A 20059-nucleotide genomic window follows, 5' to 3' on the forward strand; every position below is an offset into this window, starting at 1 on the left:
TCAGAGGCTGACTCCAAGCTGCACACTGTATTTGTTTAAATTTTCATGCTAGCCAATGTCTGTGACACAGGAGACAGGTTTATGGAGAGGAGGGGGGAGGGAAAGAAAAAAAGGGAAGGGGGAAAAAAAAATGTTGACAAATGGCCCAGTAATCAACTGGAACATGCAATAAATCATTGGAGTGCCAATAACACTTCCAGGAGGAGTTGTGAAAGGTCATTAGGATGCCACCATGTATCATGCAGCGCCAAACAAAGCAAACAGAACATGTTGGGAATAGGATTATGGGAGAAGCATCTGTCAGTTCTAATTAAGAATTAACTGTGGATCCTATATAAAAAGATGTGTGGTTTATTCCTATCTCCCTCCTTTTCCCACTTAGCTCTCTGGGGCTTCTTTTTTCCACCCCCCCCTCCTCACCAAAATAAAACTCAATTACTTAAAAAAAAAAGAAGCAAGAGCCCAGCACAACTCCTCTGTCATTGAATCTACTCAACAGCAGCAAAAATAACTCGATGTGACAGAAGAGGGAAGGCTGGAGGGGAGGGCCAGGGCTGTCTCTGGCTTCTGCAGCCTCTGGAGCATGCAGGAGGGTGGCTCGGAGCCTGCCCCAGCTGCCTGAAATCCCAGAAGTCCTTTGGCACCTCCAGATTTTGTGTCTGGGATGTTTGCAGAAGGCAGAGGAGGGTAGGAACCAAAACACTGCAGCTCCCCCCGTGGCGTGGATGAGGGGTGGGGATGGAGAGAGCTTGGAGGTTGAGATGCTGACAAGATTTTGGCTACCAGCAGAAGGAGATGCAGGCTCAGTGAGTGACAGTAAAAGAGAGAAGTTAAAGAGAGAGGAAACCCCATGGCGAAGAGGCATGGAGAAACCAAGTGATGTGCCCTCCGAGTGGCCCTGGGGTCTCTGAGCCTGTTTCACATCACCCCAACTCTGACACAGCTCTCTGGGGTTAGAGCCCCTCCAGCTGTTTGTCCCTGGCACTGGCACAGGGCCTGCTGAGGTGGCAGCATGGATGGAAGGCAGGAAGAGAGGGAGGGAGGAAGAGAAGGAGGGAGGGATAGACAGATGGATGGGTGGATGGATGGATGGATGGAATAAGGGATGGATGGATGGAATGAATAAGGGATGAAGGGATGGATGGATGGATGAATGGATGGATGGATGGATGGATGGATGGATGGAATGAATAAGGGATGGATGGATGGATGGATGGATGGATGGATGGATGGATGGATGGATGGATGGATGGATGGATGGATGGATGGAATGAATAAGGGATGAAGGGATGGATGGATGGATGGATGGATGGATGGATGGATGGATGGATGGATGGATGGAATAAGGGATGGATGGATGGATTGATGGAATGAATAAGGGATGAAGGGATGGATGGATGGATGGATGGATGGAATAAGGGATGGATGGATGGATTGATGGATGGACCCTCCCTGTATGAGAACCTCATAAATTCCCCAGCTCCTTCTTCCTTTCTCCTTGTCTTCCCTCTCCTCCCTTAGGCTCCTCTTCCTCTCTCCCCATTAATCTGAGCTGCATTTCATCATGTGGGTGCCTGCCCCAGGGCTCCTGCTGGGAGGGCTCTGCAAGCTGCCTGCTCTTCAGCATTATTATTTCTCCCTTTCTTCTCCTCTATATTTCCAGGCCTCTTTTCTGCTTAAGTTTGCATTTCTTCTCTTCCTTTCCTTTTTTTCTTCACCTTTCTGCTGACTGAGACAAGACTGTGTCCTACTTCAACACCCCAGGATTTGTTACAACTTCAAGGTGTGGGTTTATGGCCACGGTTGCCCCGTTTATGGTACAGTTCTTCTTATGGGTTCTAATAAACTTTGTAGCTCCAGGGTGACCTTAAATCCTGATATGAAAGATAGAGAAGAATCATTATTTAGTCCAGCTAAATATAAGATGCTTCACCCTTGAAGGCTGAGGATAATGTTTCTTTCACAGGTGTGGAAGGCCTCATAATTCCTGTGTACAGCAAGTGCAGCTGCAGGAGAAGAGAATCAATTGTCCCCATGGAAATAGGTTTGTGTGGCATGGGGGAGAAATAGTGCCAGCTAGGATTTGCTGGAGCCTGGGAACCCCCACTCCCAGCCACACTTCCCACCAGGAGGATCAGATGGTCCCATGTTTTCCATGGAGTAGCCAACCATTTTGTTCTGAAGACAGTTCCTTCACTGAATTTTCTGGTTCCCTGCCCTCCAAACCAGCCACCTCAGCACCACAACTGAGCTGTTTGGTTCCCTGCCCTCCAAACCAGCCACCTCAGCACCATAACTGAGCTGTTTGGTTCCCTGCCCTCCAAACCACCCACCTCAGCACCATAACTGAGCTGTTTGGTTCCCTGCCCTCCAAACCAGCCACCTCAGCACCATTTCTCTGCACGCAGCTCATTTCCCATTGCCGTTGTGGATTTGCCCAGAGAGGTGCTCGAGGCTCCCTTCCTGGGGATACTCAAACTTGCTGTGTCTCTGGGCAGCCTGCTCTGGCTGGAGGTGTCCCTGCTGACTGCAGGGGGGGTTGGGCAGGATGACCTTCGAGGGTCCCTTCCAACCCGATGCATTCTGTGGTTCTGTGACAGTGCAGCCATGGAGTTCACCAGAGTGGAGAGTGCAAACCAGGCCATGAGGATCCTCTGCGCCCTCCTGCAACCTCGGCATGCCAAGCCCCACCTGTGCCCCCAGGCTGGGGGCAGTGAGCCCCTCTCCAAATGTGCCCTTCCGGCAGCCTCTTTGCGTTGACACCACGCAGGCTCCTCCTCAGCAGATGTTCAGGACTCAGCACTCAAGGCTTACATTGAGGAACTTCCAAAACAAACCATCTGGAAAAGAAAAACAGCAAAGCCTTTGCAAGCTATTTCCCTCCTCCTCCACCGTGCTTCTCCCCCACACACACTCACTCACTCACTCACTCACTCAGTCACTCACCCCCCAGTCTGAAAGTCACAGGGAAGGATTTGGGAGGACAGAGAGCGGAATGCCAGAGCCGGGAACGGAAGGAGCACGTCACTGAAGAAATGTTCCCAGCAAGGCTGCAGCTGTTCCCCTCAAATATGGCAAGAGGCAGCACCACGAGCTCCAGCCAGGCACCAGCAGCTGCTGGGGCACCCCCAGGGCTGGGCAGACAGACCCTGCACGTTTTTTTCCAGTGATGGAAAGCGAGGAGCTGGGGGCAGCAGGAGCCAGGAGGACACTCGGTGGCTGGAGCTGCTCTTTGCTTTTCGGCCCAGCTTCCTCTCAGCTGAAAGACGAGCTGGTAGCTTCAGCTCCCAAATAGGACAGTCTTGTGTTGTTGGCCAATTCCTAGCTTCAGGAAGGTCGTAGTCCTGCAGCAGGTCCTGGGTTAGCTCTCTGCAGCCCTTCATGCCGGTTTGCTGTGGAGCCAAAACACATCCACAGGTTCTTCTTCCTTCGGTTTCCAGGACCATGAGAAGTTCTCCCTCTTGCTGCAGGAGGGGGCATGAGGACAACTTCAAGAGGGTGGTCTGGGCATTCTCTACTGCATCCACTTCCAGTTCTCAAGCAATGGCTGGGGACCCCTGCCAAATAGTTGATGACTACTCATGAGAAGGGTCATAGAATCAGAGGATTATTTTGGTTGGAAGAGACCTCCAAGATCATCCAGTCCAACCATCAACCCAACACCACCATGGCCACTAAACCACGTTCCCAACTGCCATGGCCACAAGTTTCTTGACCACCTCCAGGGATAGTGACTCCACCACCTCCCTGGGCAGCCTGTGCCAGTGAAGAATCATAGAACAGTGGGGTTGGAAGGACCCTCTGGAGATCATCCAGTCCAGCCCCACTGCTAAAACAGGTTTTCCTAGATCAGGTTGCACAGGAACACATCCAGGTGGGTTTTGAAAGCTTTCAGAGAAGAAGACTTCACAACCTCCCTGGGCAGCCTGCTCCAAGACTCCATCACCTTCACACAGAAGAAGTTTCTCCTCAAGTTCAAGTGTAACCTCCTGGGTTCTGGTTTGTCCCCCTTGCCCCTTGTCCTCTCACTGGGCACTGCTGAGAAGAGCCAAGCTCCATCCTCATGACCTGTACCCTTCAGACATTTCTATGCATTGGTCAGATCCCCTCTCAGGCTGCTCTTCTCCAGGCTCAGCAGCCCTTCCTCCTCACAGGGACACTCCAATCACCTCAGCATCCTCGCAGCTCCTGTTGGCCTCTCTCCAGCAGTCCCGAGGTGCCACGTCTGGGTGTCTGCCATCTCTCTCTGATCCTCTGAGGTCTTCCCTTCCCCATCTTCCCGGAGAGCTTTCCGCAGCGCCGAGGAAATGGGGTAATGAAAGGCGAGTCATAGCTTGGTGCTCTGTGTTTCCAAAAGGAGCCCTGTGTGACTGTCAGGTTTACAAAAGATTGTTTATGTTCAGCGGCGTGAAATGGGGAGCGAGCGCGGGGAGCAGCGCCAGAGCAGAGCCTGCCCGGCCCGGGCTGACAGCTCCGCATTCATCCTCCACGCTACAGCAGACAAAGCGCTGGGGCTGCCTGACAGGGGCCATAAATCACCGCTGGGAGATGCTGTACCTACAGCTTATCCCATTCCAGATGACAAACACACAATAATCCACACAGCACAGCACTTTCTTCTTTTTTTTTTCTCTCTCTCTTTTTTCCTCTCCTCCCTCCTCCCCCCCTCCCCCCTCCCTCCTCCTCCTCTCTCCCTCGGACTCGCTGGTGTTCAAGTGACGACAAAGAGGAAACCTGCAAAGCCTGGAAGGCTGAGAGGACCACGGGAAGGAGCAGGGATGGGGGCTGATGTAAATAGAGGATCACAGAATGGTAGGGGTTGGGAAAGACCCCTGGAGATCATCTAGGCCAACCCCCCTGCTAGGATGGGGGCGGGAGGGGGGTGTGTGTGTGTGTGCTTGTCCTGGTTCCACGGTGGAAATTTGGTCTTTGAAGAAGGAGGGAATGGAAGGCCAGGAAGCACATGAGCTGCCACCACCCTGGGCTGTAGTTTGTGAGGGAAGGGAAAGGGAAGAGCCCTATGTGGTTGGACAGCCCTTAAATCGATGTATCCTAATTAACAAGAGATCTAATTCATCACAGTGACAGCAACTCTATTTATATCACCTCCTTCCATGGGGGCTGCTGGGGGTTTAGGGTTGGGGTTGTTTCTCCCTTTCCTTTTCTGACAGCTTTATCTTTCCCACACACATTTTGATCTTCCCTTTCTGGGGGAGAAGGAACTTGATAGTGAAGCCTTCCTTGGGAACATGGCTAGTCAACTGACATTTTCTGCCTCTACCCCCAAAATAGAGGAATATAGTGAGGGGGGAGCTGGGAAAGAGAAGTTATCTCAGGTCTGATTCAGAGGGGTGTGCAGCTAGGCATGCAAAATGTGGTCAATTCCAATGCAAGGTGGGCTTGGGCTCTGTAAACCCCCCCAGCAGGAGCCATGGTCATACAGGGATCTTGGCTTTCATTTGGAAAAGCAAACCCTGAGAGCTTGACAACAGGGCTGGATGACACCTTAAATCTTGGAGGGCATAAAAAGAAACCCAGCTGTTTTGTTTGGGTTTAATATCCCCAGCCTCGTGGTTTGGGGCTGGGGGAGCAGGTTGTGGAATTGCTGTGTAAATACAAGGGCTGTGTCATTGCAGAATTGCTCCACAGCTCTCAGCAGGCTTGCTCCTGGGAAGACTGAGGCCAGGATGTGATATAGTGACACCAAAATAGTAATAATAGTAATGGAGACCTGCTCAGCCTCCCCTCCCTGCAAGCACAGCAGCAGAAAATCCAAGATGCAAAACACCAGCCCTGTCTCATGGGGAGGGGGAAGCTCTGAAGGATGCTGGGGGTAAAAAAAATCACCAAATCAACACAAACAAAGCCAAACCAACCCAAATCAACTGAAACCAAACCTAACCAACTCAAATCAACCCAACCTGATCCAATTTAACCCATTCCAAACCAGCCCAAACCCATCCAAAGCAACTCAACTCAAACCAAACCAAGTCAACTCAATTCAAACCAATCCAAATCAACTCCACCCAAACCCATCCAAAGCAACTCAACTCAAACCAAACCAAGTCAACTCAATTCAAACCAATCCAAATCAACTCCACCCAAACCCATCCAAAGCAACTCAACTCAAACCAAACCAAGTCAACTCAATTCAAACCAATCCAAATCAACTCCACCCAAACCCATCCAAAGCAACTCAACTCAAACCAAACCAAGTCAACTCAATTCAAACCAATCCAAATCAACTCCACCAAAACCAATCCAAAACAACCCAAGCCCATCCAGATCAACTCAGCCCAAACCAACCCAAAATCAACTCAACTCAAACCAACCCAAATCAACTCAACTCAAACCAACCCAAATCAACTCAACCTAGTCCCAACCAAATCAACTCAACTCAAACCAAACAAACCCAGTCCGACCCAAACTAAACCAAGCCAAATCAAACAAAACCAAACCAATCCAAATCAACCCAACCCAAACCAAACGAACCCAGACCAAGGCAGCTTTGCCTCCAAAGTGGAGCATGACCACCACACCTCAGCACACAGGAGATGGAAGGGCCCTAAAATGGAGCTGTTGTTTGAAGGCTGCTCCGGCACATATATCGTGACATGCCAGGAGTACCTGCTTCTCCTGTAGCCTAAACTTCTGGTGAACCAACGTGCTTCAGAGCACATTTGTATGCAAAGGCCTATAATATGTCCCCTGTATCTAATTATCTGTCAACCTGAGGCAGTTTGTTTTCCAAATCGGCCTCTCGGCTGTGACTTTATGAGGTCGTAAAGAAAACGGTGCCACTCTCGCGCTGGAGCGCCAGGAGAGCCTGGATCAACAAATTACCATCTTTAATGGTGTCTCCTTGGCAAGCTCACACCCTCCAGCGTGCCCTGGCACGGCCAGCCCCGGCCCAGGCAGCTCCCAGCCCCATCTGAACAGGGCAGCTGTGGGCTGCCGCCCGCTCGCCCCTCCCGGCGTCACAGCGGAGGGGTTGCAAAGTTTGGGAGGAGCTGGTGGTGAGAATCACAGAATGGGCTGGGCTGGAAGGCACCTCCAAAGGTCATCCAGTTCAACCCCCTCTGCAGTCAGCAGGGGCATCCTCAACTAGATCAGGTTGCCCAGAACCCTGTCGAGCCTCACCTTGAATATCATAGAATCACAGAAAAGCACAGGGTGGAAAAGACCCTCAGGATCACCAAGTCCAACCCAGACACTTCCAGTATCTGAAGGGGGCCTACAGGAAGGCTGGGGAGGGACTGCTCAGGATCTCAGGGAGTGATAGGACTAGGGGGAATGGAATGAAGCTGGAGGTGGGGCGATTCAGGCTGGAGGTGAGGAGGAAGTTCTTCCCCATGAGAGCGGTGAAGCCCTGGAATGGGTTGTGCAGGGAGGTGGTTGGGGCCCTGTCCCTGGAGGTGTTTAAGGCCAGGCTGGATGAGGCTCTGGCCAGGCTGACCTAGTGTGGGGTGTCCCTGCCCATGGCAGGGGGGGTGGAACTAGATGATCCTTGTGGTCCCTTCCAACCCTGAATGATACTATGATACTATGATAGAACCCTACTCTACAAGGTTCATAGCCCCAGGCACCACATCCAGACAACCCTTCAACACCCCCAGGGCTGGTGACTCAACCACCTCCCTGGGCAGCTCATTCCAATGCCTGACCACTCTTGCCGCGGAAAAAATGTTTCCTAAATGCCCACTCTAAACCTACCCAGTGGCAGCTTGAGGCCGTTCCCTCTAGTTCTATCACTAATTAACTGGCAGCAGCCTCTGTACAATGTCCTTTCAGGTAGTTGTAGACAGGGATGGGGCCCCAGCCACCTCCCTGAGCAAGCCCTTCCAGCGCTCCGCTACCCTCATGATCTCCAGCCCCTCAGCGGTGAAAGCAGCAGCAGCAGCGAAAGCCAAGCTGTGGATTCCTCTGCCCACGCTGCTCCTGTGATTAATGATAGAAAGGAATTAAAAAGAAGGAAGGGAAGGGGGGAAAAAAAAGAAAAGGAAAAAAAAAAGGGGGGGGGGTGGGGAGAAAAAAAGAGCGAGAGAGAAGGGAGGGGAGCGGGTCAACAGCTGAGTGCAAGGCAAGTCGCTAGACAGGGAGTAATTAAGATACTTGGGTAAATATGATTAATAAGCTCAAACTGGCAGGGTGTGCAGTAAACAAGGGCTAACCAGATGGTACCCTTTCCGTTCTGACAGTGCTGCAAGCTCTGTAAAAATAGGAAGGAAAGCTCTGGATCCTCCCAGCGCTCTGGCTCTAGGAGGGAGGGAGGATTCAGCGTGAGGCCAGGGCGATGAATCACCTGATAGGAATGAGAGACATTTCCCCTTGGTCACATCCCTGCTGCCAGAGGAGAAGGGGTGGCTGCTCTGGGGTTGCCAGGGTGGTACCTGCTGCTGTGCCGTGGGGCATGATCCAGCACCATGCTTGAGCGTGGGCTGGGCTCTGCGTGGCATCAGCTGCTTGCGGACAAGGTGGAGAGAAGCCTTGGGTTGGTCTCCTGGCATCTGAACTCAGAATTACAGAATGCAGAGGGCTGGAGGGGACCCTCAAGGTCATCTCGTCCAACCACCAAGTGGTGAGCATGGACACCTCCAACTAGAGCAAGTTGCTGAGAAAATCATCAAGCTGGGCTCTTCTCTCTAGGGTCAGGTGATAGAAGGAGAGGAAATGGCCTGAAGTTGTGCCAGGGGAGGGTTAGGTTGGACATGAGGAAAAATTTCTGTGCTGCAAGAGTGGCCAGAGACTGGCACAGGCTGCCCCCCTGGGAGTGGTGGAGTCCCCATCCCTTGAGGTGTAGATGTGGTGCTTCAGGATGTAGCTTAGTGGTCAGGGTGGTTGGGTTACAGTTGGACCCCATGATCTTAGAGGCCTTGACCTTGAATGTCTCCAGAAATGGAGCCCCCACCACATATCTGGGCCACCTTTTCCAGTGTCTCACCACCCTCATTGTGCAGAACTTCCTCCCAGTGCCCGGTGTAAACCCAGCTGGACCAACTCAGCTGGCAAAGTGCTGCCTGGAGCTTGTCTTGCACCGGGAGGACTCACAGCTGGGTGCTGGACTTGCTTCCTCCCTTCCAGCCACAGCAAGAAGCTGTCTGCCAGCAAGAGCTGCTCAGAACTGTCCCCCACAAAAAAAGCCTTCTCTGCCAGCAGAGGCCATTTCACCAGAGGTGAAGCATGTGAGGGAATGGCCCTGATTCTGATGAAATTGCATTTGCAAAGAAAAATCAAAGGGGAAAATGGTTTCGATAAGGCCAAAGCATTTCAGTTTGACCTTTCAGGAATTAAATGGCAAGGAGGGGGGGGGGGGGGGGGGGGCAGGTTTTTTATTCCCATTTCAAAAAGCATTTTGTCTCCACGTCCTCTTCACGTATCTGTAAGGAGTATTGCAACCAGAGTTAAAGGTTGTGGTTAGCCCAACACGTGATGACAGACTTCCCTCACTGCAGTAGTGCAAAAAAGAATGAAGGCCAAAGAGCCTTCGGGTTTGAAACAGGGAAAGGAAAACTAAGGAATGAAAAACAGAATCATTCTTCTCCCAGCCCTGGGAGATGCCAGGGAGCAGCAGAGAACAGGGCTGGTGAGGAACAGCTGAGGGAGCTGAGGTTGCTTGGTCTGGAGAAGAGGAAGGACCTCATTGCTCTCTACAGCTCCCTGGAAGGAGGTTGGAGTGCAGCGGGAGTTGATCTCTTCTGATCAGGTGGTGTAAGGAGAGGGAATGGCCTGAAATTGTGCCAGGGGAAGGTTAGGTTGGAAGTGAGGAAACAATTTCTTTGCTGCAAGAGTGGTCAGGTCCCTTCTAACCCCTACCATGCTGTGACTCTGTGGCTCGGAGGAGGTGGGGTCAGGAACGAAGATGCAGAAGGATCTGTAGCTCCCTGGCAGCAGACTCAGCTTTCCAACCTAAAAGCAAATGGGAGGAACCCTTCAATAACCTGACCCTGTGAAAAGCATCCTTTTGTATTCCAGCCTCACCTCTGCAGGGGAGGGAAACACCAAAGTTTCTTTTCCACGGCCCCCACATGAAAACCTCTTTGCTGCTTCATCATCTCCCAGACCCAAGGAGCAGCCCAGAGCTATTTCAAAGCCACAGGCCCCCCCTCCGTCCCCACCACCCGCCCAGCTGCAGGAGCAGCTGCCACCTAATTACCAATCCTCGTCACAAGTGGGGAGAAACAAGTTGTGGCATTTAGGAAAGGTCTGCAAAAATAGGTGTCAGACCTTAACTAATAGTGATTGTCCTGCCATTGGGCTGTAATTTACATTTAATTCACACATTTCATTTCCATTTAAAATATGATTACAGTGTTTTGAAGCACATCTCACCTGTCCCCTCCCATTAGGGCAGGGTGAGAATAACACAAAGCAGCAGGAGCCAGGCTGCAAGCCCCAGGGCTTGGCTGTGGGACAGGGAACGCAGGGAGCTGCTGGGGACACAGAGGGAGTTCTTTGCCAGGAGAGTGGTGGAACACTGGAAGAGGTTGGCCAGGGAGGGAGCTGAGGTCCCATCCTTGGAGATATTCAAGGCCAGGCTGGACAGGGCTCTGGGTTGCCTGATCTAGTGGAGGATGTCCCTGCTGACTGCAGGGGGGTTGGACTGGATGACCTTTGGAGGTCCCTTCCAACCATTCTGCAATCGCCCCAGCAGGGATGGACACAGACAGACAGAGCCTTCAACACAAGTCTTATGAGGAACATCTGAGGGAACTGGGATTGTTCAATCTGGAGAAGAGGAGGCTGAGGGGAGACCTCATTGCTCTCTGCTGAAAGGAGGTTGGAGCCTGCTGGGGGGTGGTCTCTTCTCATCCAGCCTGGCCTTAAAGAGGGAGGGAACATCCACAACCTCCCTGGGCAACCTGTTCCAGTGTCTCCCCACCCTCACTGTAAATGCAGTGGGAATGAGAGGTTCTGAGTGCCCAGGTCCCTCCCATGGATCAGAAGTTCCCAGCACCTCCACAAGCTCAGCACAAAGCCCCAAAGCTGCTGCCCAGAACCGGGAATGGCCAAAAGCCCTTCTAGGACCACCCAGTCCTCACCCGTGGGAACTCGGTGGAGGAAAAGTTTACCTCCTCTCTCACGGAGGTCTCTTGGATGATCTTTTCAACACACACACACACACAAACCCTTCTTGCCTAGAAAATAAATCAGGCTGTGTGTCCCCCACTCACACACCCCCCATGTCCTCACCCAGCGTCTCCCCCGGAGCTGCGCCGAGCCAGGGACGCGCTGATTAATCTCTGCTACGTGTAGGGGAAAACAACCACCCCGTAAACAGTATTATTAACCCATGGGCTGGCAATAAATCAGTGTGAGAAGGTGACCTCAGCAATGCTGGAGTAATCCTGTGTGTCAGGCTAAATTTATGAGGCCAATTTTATTGGCCTGTATGACCCAGGCTCCTTGGAGATGTCTCAGTAACAAATCCAATCCATATCATTTATTAGCTTTGGACGGTGTCAGCTGGAAGCATCCGAGGGATCCCATTAAAAAGGATTGCTCCCTCTGCAAAGGATGGGCACAAATAAGCTGTTGTGTAATTGTTGGCTGTGAGGAGCCCTCCAATGGAAGAAGATGTTCGGTGTAGGTCTGCTCTCAGGACCACAAAGCTTGGAAGGGGTTGGTGCCGTCAGCCCCTTGCCCTCCCTGCCGCCTCTGGGCTGGGCTGGTTGCATCTCTCCATGACCAGTGGGCAGGGTCTGGCTGTGGGAACAGAGGTGACAGACACTGGGGAGCTTCCAGGTGAATCCCCAGGTTCCCTCAGGTGCTGGTTGAGGATCTGGGAGTCCTGGGGGTTGCTTCTTTGCTGGGGGCCAGGAGGGTGCAGGGACCAAGGGGTCAGAGTGGGAAGAGCAGGGGAGAGACAGCGCAGGGGTCTTGGGACAGATCCTAACTGCAACCTTCTGGGAGGGATCCCAAGATCTGCACTGCAGAGAGAGAGATGGTGAGGAGATCTTACAGCCAGTGAGTAGCTGGAGCTCCTCCTCTGAGGCAGGAATCTGCCTGGGGAAAAGAGGCTGCAGGGAGACCTCATTGCACTCCACAATTCCCTGAAGGGGGTTGCAGTGAGGTGGGAATTGGTCTCTTCTCCCTAGGATCAGGTGATAGAGAGGGAGTGGCCTGAAATTGTGCCAGGGGAGGGTTAGGTTGGACATGAGGAAAAATTTCTTTGCTGCAAGAGTGGTCAGGGATTGGCACAGGCTGCCCAGGGAGGTGGTGGAGGCCCCATGCCTGGAGGTGTTCAAGAAATGTGTGGCCATGGCACGCGGGGCCAGGGTTTGGTGGCCACGGTGGGGTTTAACACTTGATTCAGTATGATTCAGTATTCCTAAGGTTGGAAGGGACCTCAAAGATCACCCCAGACCTCATGACTAGAGTAGGGAGGACACTACTGCCCACTGCAGGCTTTGAACTCACAACCTTCCCATTAAGGGTCTGATGCACTACCAACTGAGCCACTGGAAGGACTTGACGATGGTTGGCGATGGTTGGACTGGATGAGCTTGGAGGGGTTTTGCAACCCAAACAATTCCATGACACCGTGACCCAGCGAGACCCTGCGAGTAAATAAACACCACTCCACTTTGGAAGCCCCTGGAGGACCTGCTGGTGATGTGCACCGTGCCCAGCACCCTGGTGACAGGAGCAATCACGCCTCGGCACCAGCACCTGGGGGTCTGCTCCCTGTTGGCTAAGCAGAGGCTGGCGGAAGTCTGTTTGACTGTCCCTGTCATCAGAAGGTTTACGGATGGTTAATTTATTCTTTATAGCAGAGTCATTGATGGCTGTTAAATCACAAATGAGAGCCAATAAAGGGTGAATTGCAGCTGAAATTACACTGTTTATATGACAGCAGAGTGCTGGCTAAAAGATTCATATGCCGCTGATGAAGTACGTTATAAATTTTAATTACCATAGTTTGTACAAATGACATGTTTGAAATGCTATTGAGTAATGTGACCCTGATAATGAAACTATAAAATAAATCATTAACTTTCTGAATGAGCTTTTTTATTTCCATGCTGCATGGAGTAAACTTTCCAATTTATTCCCTTGCAGCCTTCCTCCGAACAGGGGGGGAAAAAAAACAACCAAGAAGCCCGCAAGCGAGCGCGGAGAGAAGAGACCTCGGCCACCCCCTCCACTCTGAAGGACCCTGACAAGCCAACCAAGGCAGGGATGGGTGGCACCACGCTGGAAAAGCTGGCAGAAGGTTGGCCCAAAGCAGCCAAAGCCCCCAAACGCCTCATGTTTTCACCCTGCTCGGTACAGGATGAAGCCTGGCTCCTGCAGCCGCAGCCAGCTTAGCTGAGGGAGCGCAGAGATAAGAGCAGGGCTTGAGAACCAGCTTTACAGAGGCATAAGATTCAGGAGCACAGAGAAAAGAAAATCTCCATTACACTCAGAGCATGATTACAGCTCACTTGTTGGCTGGAGGCTTTGCAGTCCGAGTCCCTGGAGATCTCCCTGACCTCCCCTGGGTGCTCCCAGAGCTTAAAAGCAGGAATGAAGGTGCCTGAGCCTCCAACTGCTTGACTCAGAAGCAGAGATAAGTGCCTGGATGGGGCTGATGAGACAAGTTGTGATGCAACAAGGGATTTCCTGGGAGCCTGCCTGGGGAAGGAAGCACAGACCAGAAAGCCACCAATCCTGCATCCTTTGGTCCAGCTCCGCTCACTCAGGAGCAGGGGATGCTTCCTACCCCCTCCTAGAAAGACACTGCCCTCTAAGATCATCAACCCAACACCACCATGGCCATCAAACCATGACCACCTCCAGGAATGGTGTCTCCACCACCTCCCTGGCCAACCTATTCCAACACCTAGAGCTGCTCCTCCCCAAGGGGTGCAGTGAATTCCCACCCTGCCAAGTGCCAGGCGGACACAGTCTGTTTGCCCATCGGCTGCCCACTGCCTGCATGGACGCAGCCAAGCCCAGTGCCCTCCATGGCACAACCACCATCGCCAATGCCAACACCACCCCACCACCCAATCTCACCGGGCCGGTTTTGGTTGGTTGGAGTTCCCCCCTTCCCCAAACTCTCCGGGGTGGGGAGGACCTTGCACACCTGAGTTTGCCTTTAGCAGCCGGCCTGGAAATATCTCCGAGCAGGCTGCTCATGCCGCACTACTTACCATTAAAAGAAAGGACCACATTATTGCTGTTATAAACCATTGATTAAGGTTTATAATAGCAATAATCCCCTCGAAATTCATTGTTACTGCAGTTAATGACCAGTTTATTAGAGCGTTAACCATCCTTGGCAATGGGCTGAGTCGTTTAATGCTGGTAACGACCAATTTCTCAAGGGTTATTGCTTAAATAACAATCCTTTGGTAGATATATGTTCCACCACCAGATACTGCTCCAGCTGGAACCTTCTCCTGTGAAATAATTGTTAATTATTTCCTCCCAAGTTTTGCCACCCTGCCTCCCAAGTTGGAGAGGGAGTGGGTTTGCTGAGGGGCGCAAAGTGTCAGGGCTGCTGAGAGCTGAGAGCAGGCAAAGAGAGGGGAAGCAGCAGGAGATGTGCGAAGAGTCACGCCGAGGGATGTGGGTGGAGGAGTTGGGGGTTTTGGGGCTGTTCAGCCTGGAGAAGAGAAGGCTCCAGGGAGAACTTAGAGCAGCCTTCCAGTACCTGAAGGGTACAGAATGGCTGGGGAGGGACTTTTGACAATGGCTTGGATCATGGGATGAGGGACAATGGCTTTGAGTTGGGAGAGGGGAGACTGAGACTGGAGATAAGGAAGAAATTCTTGACAGTGAGGGTGGGGAGGCACTGAAACAGGTTGCCCAGGGAGGCTGTGGATGTCCCTTCCCTGGAGGTGTTCAAGGCCAGGTTGAATGAGGCCTTGAGCAGCTTGGTCTAGTGGAAGGTGTCGCTGCCCAGGCAGGGGGCTGGAACTGGATGGTCTTGAAGGTCCCTCCCAACCCATTCCATGATTCTGTGATTTGTGAGGCTTCCCCCCCTCCCCCCCGGTGACTGTCCCAGCTCTGGGCATGTCCACCCCAGCCACCCACTGTTGCTTTGCAGAGTCAGAAGCAGCAAAGCTTCCAGAGCTGAGCCTGGGGCTGCCAGGCACTGCAGTGAGCCACCTGAGGAGGGTGAGAGGCACCAAAGCTCTCCCCCCCTTCTCCTCTTACGTTAATAGGAGCTGAACATTTCATCGCCTTAACGATGTCCTATCGTGTCACGTTAGCGTCACCCTCCCAGCAGCATTCATTTTGCCTGACATGATCTGAAAGGCACAGATAGGATTACCCTTTAATTGTGTCATATTAGCAAAAATAAACACTGAGTAGTGCAAGGCTGGCACCAAACAGTGGAGCAGGATCGGACTCTTGCTGCCCAGAGAGAGCCCCAGAACCTGCACGCTTCAGGGCCAGCGCACTTATGGGTCCAAAGCAGGAGAGGGGCAGGGAGACAATCTCTGCCTCAGGTTCTTTCACCATCTTTATGTCACTTGACCACAGGTCCCTTGCCTGTGCACAGCCCCCAAGGTTCTCTGAGCCTTCATCCATGATGGAAAGAGTCTGAATTCATAGATTCATAGAATGGGTTGGGTTGGGAGGGGCCTTAAAGATCATCCAGTTCCAAGCCCCTGCCATGGGCAGGGACACCTCCCACCAGCCCAGGCTGCTCAAGGCCTCATCTAACCTGGTCTTGAACACCTCCAGGCAGGGGTCATTCACAGCCTCCCTGGGCAACCTGTTCCAGTGTCTCCCCTCCCTCATTGGAAAGAATTTCTTCCTCATCTCCAGTCTCAGTCTCCCCTCATGCAGCTCAAAGCCATTGTCCCAGGTCCTGTCACTCCAAGCCCTTGCCAAAAGTATCTCTCCAGCTCTCCTGTAGCCCCCTTCAGGTACTGGAAGGCTGCTCTAAGGTCTCCTTGAAGCCTTCTCCTCTCCAAGCTGAACTCCCCAATACTCCCATCCTGGCCCCACGGGGAAGGCAGCTCCCCTTGACCTACTCACTTCCAGCCACTCACCTCAAACTCCTAACCTCTAAGATGGCTTCAACAGGCTTCTGGATGAGTTTGCTACGAGAAAGAAAACAACAGAAATGTCCCCAAATCACCCCCAGAAAATGCCATGTGAGGTGTTCCTGAGTCTTGTTAAGGGACACTAAGGACATCTCAGTCCAGGAGGGGATCAGGTGGAGCATCACTGGTGCCAGGTCTGGCTTTGGAGTTCCCTTCTTTCTTTCTGCTGTTGTTCCCAGGTTTGTGTTGTGTCTTTGAGGTGCCCCTGGAATGAAAGAAATAAGATAGATAGATAGATAGATAGATAGATAGATAGATAGATAGATAGATAGATAGATAGATAGATAGATAGATAGATGGATGGATGGATGGATGGATAGATAGATAGGGAGATAGATAGATGGATTGATAGATGGATGGATGGATGGATGGATGGATGGATGGATGGATGGATGGATAGATAGATAGATAGATGGATGAATGGATGGAAAGGAAGGAAGGAAGGAAGGAAGGAAGGAAGGAAGGAAGGAAGGAAGGAAGGAAGGAAGGAAGGAAGGAAGGAAGGAAGGAAGGAAGGAAGGAAGGAAGGAAGGAAGGAAGGAAGGAAGGAAGGAAGGAAGGAAGGAAGGAAGGAAGGAAGGAAGGAAGGAAGGAAGGAAGGAAGGAAGGAAGGAAGGAAGGAAGGAAGGAAGGAAGGAAGGAAGGAAGGAAGGAAGGAAGGAAGGAAGGAAGGAAGGAAGGAAGGAAGGAAGGAAGGAAGGAAGGAAGGAAGGAAGGAAGGAAGGAAGGAAGGAAGGAAGGAAGGAAGGAGGAGGGACTGCTGCAAAATCTGGGAGGTTTCAGTGCTGGGTTTGGTGCTGATCTCTGGTGCTGATCTCTGGTGCTGATCTCTGGTGATGCTCCAGGCTCCTCCAGCCCCTGGGAGAAGGCAGAAATCTGCCTCTAGTCAATTACCAAGTGGAAAACACCAAACTTGGAGTATTTTTTCCCCCCTCTGTAGGAAGGATTTATCACTTTCTAACCATCTCCACCTGCCCACCGGCCCCTGGCAGCTGTGACACAGAGCCTGGCTGGGGAATTTCAGCCAGAGGTGGCTGAGCTCTGGCGGTGGCTTTGCCACAGCCCCGGTCCAGCCAGGCTGGGTCTGTGTCTGGTCCCTGTCACAACTGCTGCAGGGATTTGTGTGAGCATCCGTGTTATTTTAGAGATAATGTGAGCAGAGTGGAGCATGTCACAGGATAATGGTCTCCTGCTGCTAGGCTGTTCTTGGCATTTATCAAAAAATGACACCAGAGGGAATATGCTCAAGGGAGCCGAGGTGTCGATTCCATGACTGCTACTTCGTGATAAAAGTTAACAGAAATAAAAATGAATCAGTCACAAAACAGCTTATTTATAGCTGTGCCCGGCTCAGGAGGGGATCCCTGGCAGAGGCAGGGGAGGGAAGCTCCCCCGTGCACAAGATCCCTGGGAAAGGCAGGGGAGGGAAGCTCCTCCATGCACAGGATCCCTGGCAGAGGCAGGGTAGGGAAGCTCCTCCATGCACAGGATCCCTGGGAAAGGCAGGGGAGGGAAACTCCTCCATGCACAGGATCCCTGGCAGAGGCAGGGCAGGGCAGCTCCTCCATGCACAGGATCCCTGGCAGAGGCAGGGCAGGGAAGCTCCTCCATGCACAGGATCCCTGGCAGAGGCAGGGCAGGGCAGCTCCTCCATGCACAGGATCCCTGGCAGAGGCAGGGCAGAGAAGCTCCTCCATGCACAGGATCCCTGGCAGAGGCAGAGCAGCCCCTCCATGCACAGGATCCCTGGCAGAGGCAGGGCAGAGAAGCTCCTCCATGCACAGGATCCCTGGCAGAGGCAGGGGAGGGAAGCTCCTCCATGCACAGGATCCCTGGCAGAGGCAGGGCAGGGAAGCTCCTCCATGCACAGGATCCCTGGCAGAGGCAGGGGAGGGCAGCTCCCCCGTACACAGGATCCCTGGGAAAGGCAGGGGAGGGAAGCTCCTCCATGCACAGCATCCCTGGCAGGGGCAGGGCAGGGAAGCTCCTCCATGCACAGGATCCCCGGCAGAGGCAGGGCAGGGCAGGGCAGCTCCCCGTGCACACCCACACCGGCATTGCACTGCCAGGAGCTGCAGCCCCACTTGCTGCTGCCCTTTCCCACCTTGTCCCTTCCCACCACCCCCTAAACACCTCCATGAGCAGTGGAGGGGCTGGCGCTCACCACAGGGTGGGAGAGGAGGGCTGGAGGATGAAGTCATTGGAGGCTGCTCAGCCCAGACCTTGATTTTCTGTCTCTCAGGACAGGGTTTGAGCGAGCACAGGGTGACAGGGTGGAGGAGATGTCCTCTGCTCCCATTCCCCACCTGGTCTGTGCTGCTCTGCCCTGACCAGGCAGTCCTGCACCCTGAAAGTGCCCCCAGACAAACACCAGCTGGGTGCATCCCTTGCATTTCCCACCTTCTGCCTCCACCTCTGGGTCCCAACAAAGCCAAACCCAAACATTTTGCACAAGGCTCACAAAAGAAAACAAAATAAATCAAGCCCAAACCAAACCACTTCCACTGTTTTGCCTAGGACCAAATATTTGGAGCAAACTGTTTCAGTGTTGCCTCTGTTTATACATCCTGGTGGGGGTGGCCTCTGGATGGAGCTGGGTCCCTGCACTGGGCTCAGCTGCAGGCACTGAGCTCCCAGACCCCAGGGATGCAGATGGAGCCCAGCCTCAGTGATGGGAATTGCTGAGCCTGAAGCTTGGGGGGGGGAGAGGGGAGCTTGTTCCATGAGCAGGGAGGGATCAGGTCTCTTGTTGGCTGTTTGCTAACAGGCTGTGCCCAGGGAGCTGGGTGGGCTTGGGGTAGGGGGGAAAAGGTTTCAGGGTCCCAAGCACCTGCAGCATGCACCAATGGGTCATACACCTGCAAGAGGCTGGAGCTTACTTTTGATAACAGTGGGAGCCGGGGGGGGGGGGGGGGCGGGGGGGGGGGGGGTAAGAAGGAAAAGGAAGAAAAGAGGTAGGGAAAGGCAGGAAAAAAGGCAGGAAATTAGAAAAAGGAAGAAAAAGGCAGGAAAAGGAAGAAAAAGACAGGAAAAGGAAGAAAAAGGCGGGAAAAGGCAGGAAAAGGAAGAAAAAGGCAGGAAAAGGAAGGAAAAAGGCAGGAAAAGGAAGGAAAACGCAGGAAAAGGAAGAAAAAGGCAGGGAAGGGAAGGGAAAAGGCAGGAAAAGGAAGGGAAAAGGAAGAAATAAAAGCAGGCAAAGGAAGAAAAAGGCAAGAAAAGGAAGATAAATGCAGTAAAAAGGCAAAAAAGAGGGAAAATGGCAAAAAAAAAAGGGAGGCAGGAAGAGGAACAGGGTGGGGCTGGGGGGTGTCAGGAAAAGGAATTAAAAAAGGCAGAAAAAGGCAGAAGAAAAGGCAGAACATGAAGCAAATAAATAAATGTAAAGGCCAGCATTAGCTGAAAGAACTAAAAATGCCTAATCCTGGGTCTGGTATTCAGTGAAATACCCTGGCTGCAAGCATCTCACCATGGAGCTTGCCCTAAATGGAGCACGCAGCTGGTTAAGGGAAGACAAACGAGGTGGGATTTGGGTTTCCACCCCAGCCCATCAAAGGCACAAAGCTGAAGGCCTCCACTTGATCAAGGTGAACAAATTGATGGACTAATGGTCGGTGGGGCCAAGTTCTGGGCTGTTTCCAGCGGGACAGTCTGGTTTTGTTATCTCAGCTGTGGGCAGGGAGGAGGAGAGGAGGAGGAAGAGGAGGAGGAGCAGGAGGAGGAGGGCAGGAGGAGGACACTGAAGCACCTGGCTTGGTTGGCCCTCCATGTAATAGGAAACAACAGGGGCCACAGGGGACACATCTCTCTTTTCCACCTACATGTTATTCCAGCCATAAATCCGAGTGACAAGCTTGAACTTTTCTCAATTGACATGTTTACAAGGGAAGTCCACGTTTGACAGGAAAATTAAGCATATCAATCACTTAACGAGCTCGTTAATGAAAGGCTCTCAGATCTCTCTGAGTTTGTGCCTGGTAGCACAATTTATTGATCAAGTGTGCTCTCGGCCCGGGCCA

The sequence above is a fragment of the Melanerpes formicivorus genome, unplaced genomic scaffold (assembly GCF_026170545.1).
Source record: "Melanerpes formicivorus ecotype bairdi unplaced genomic scaffold, bMelFor1.0.p_v2 SCAF_34, whole genome shotgun sequence".
Taxonomy (NCBI): domain Eukaryota; kingdom Metazoa; phylum Chordata; class Aves; order Piciformes; family Picidae; genus Melanerpes; species Melanerpes formicivorus.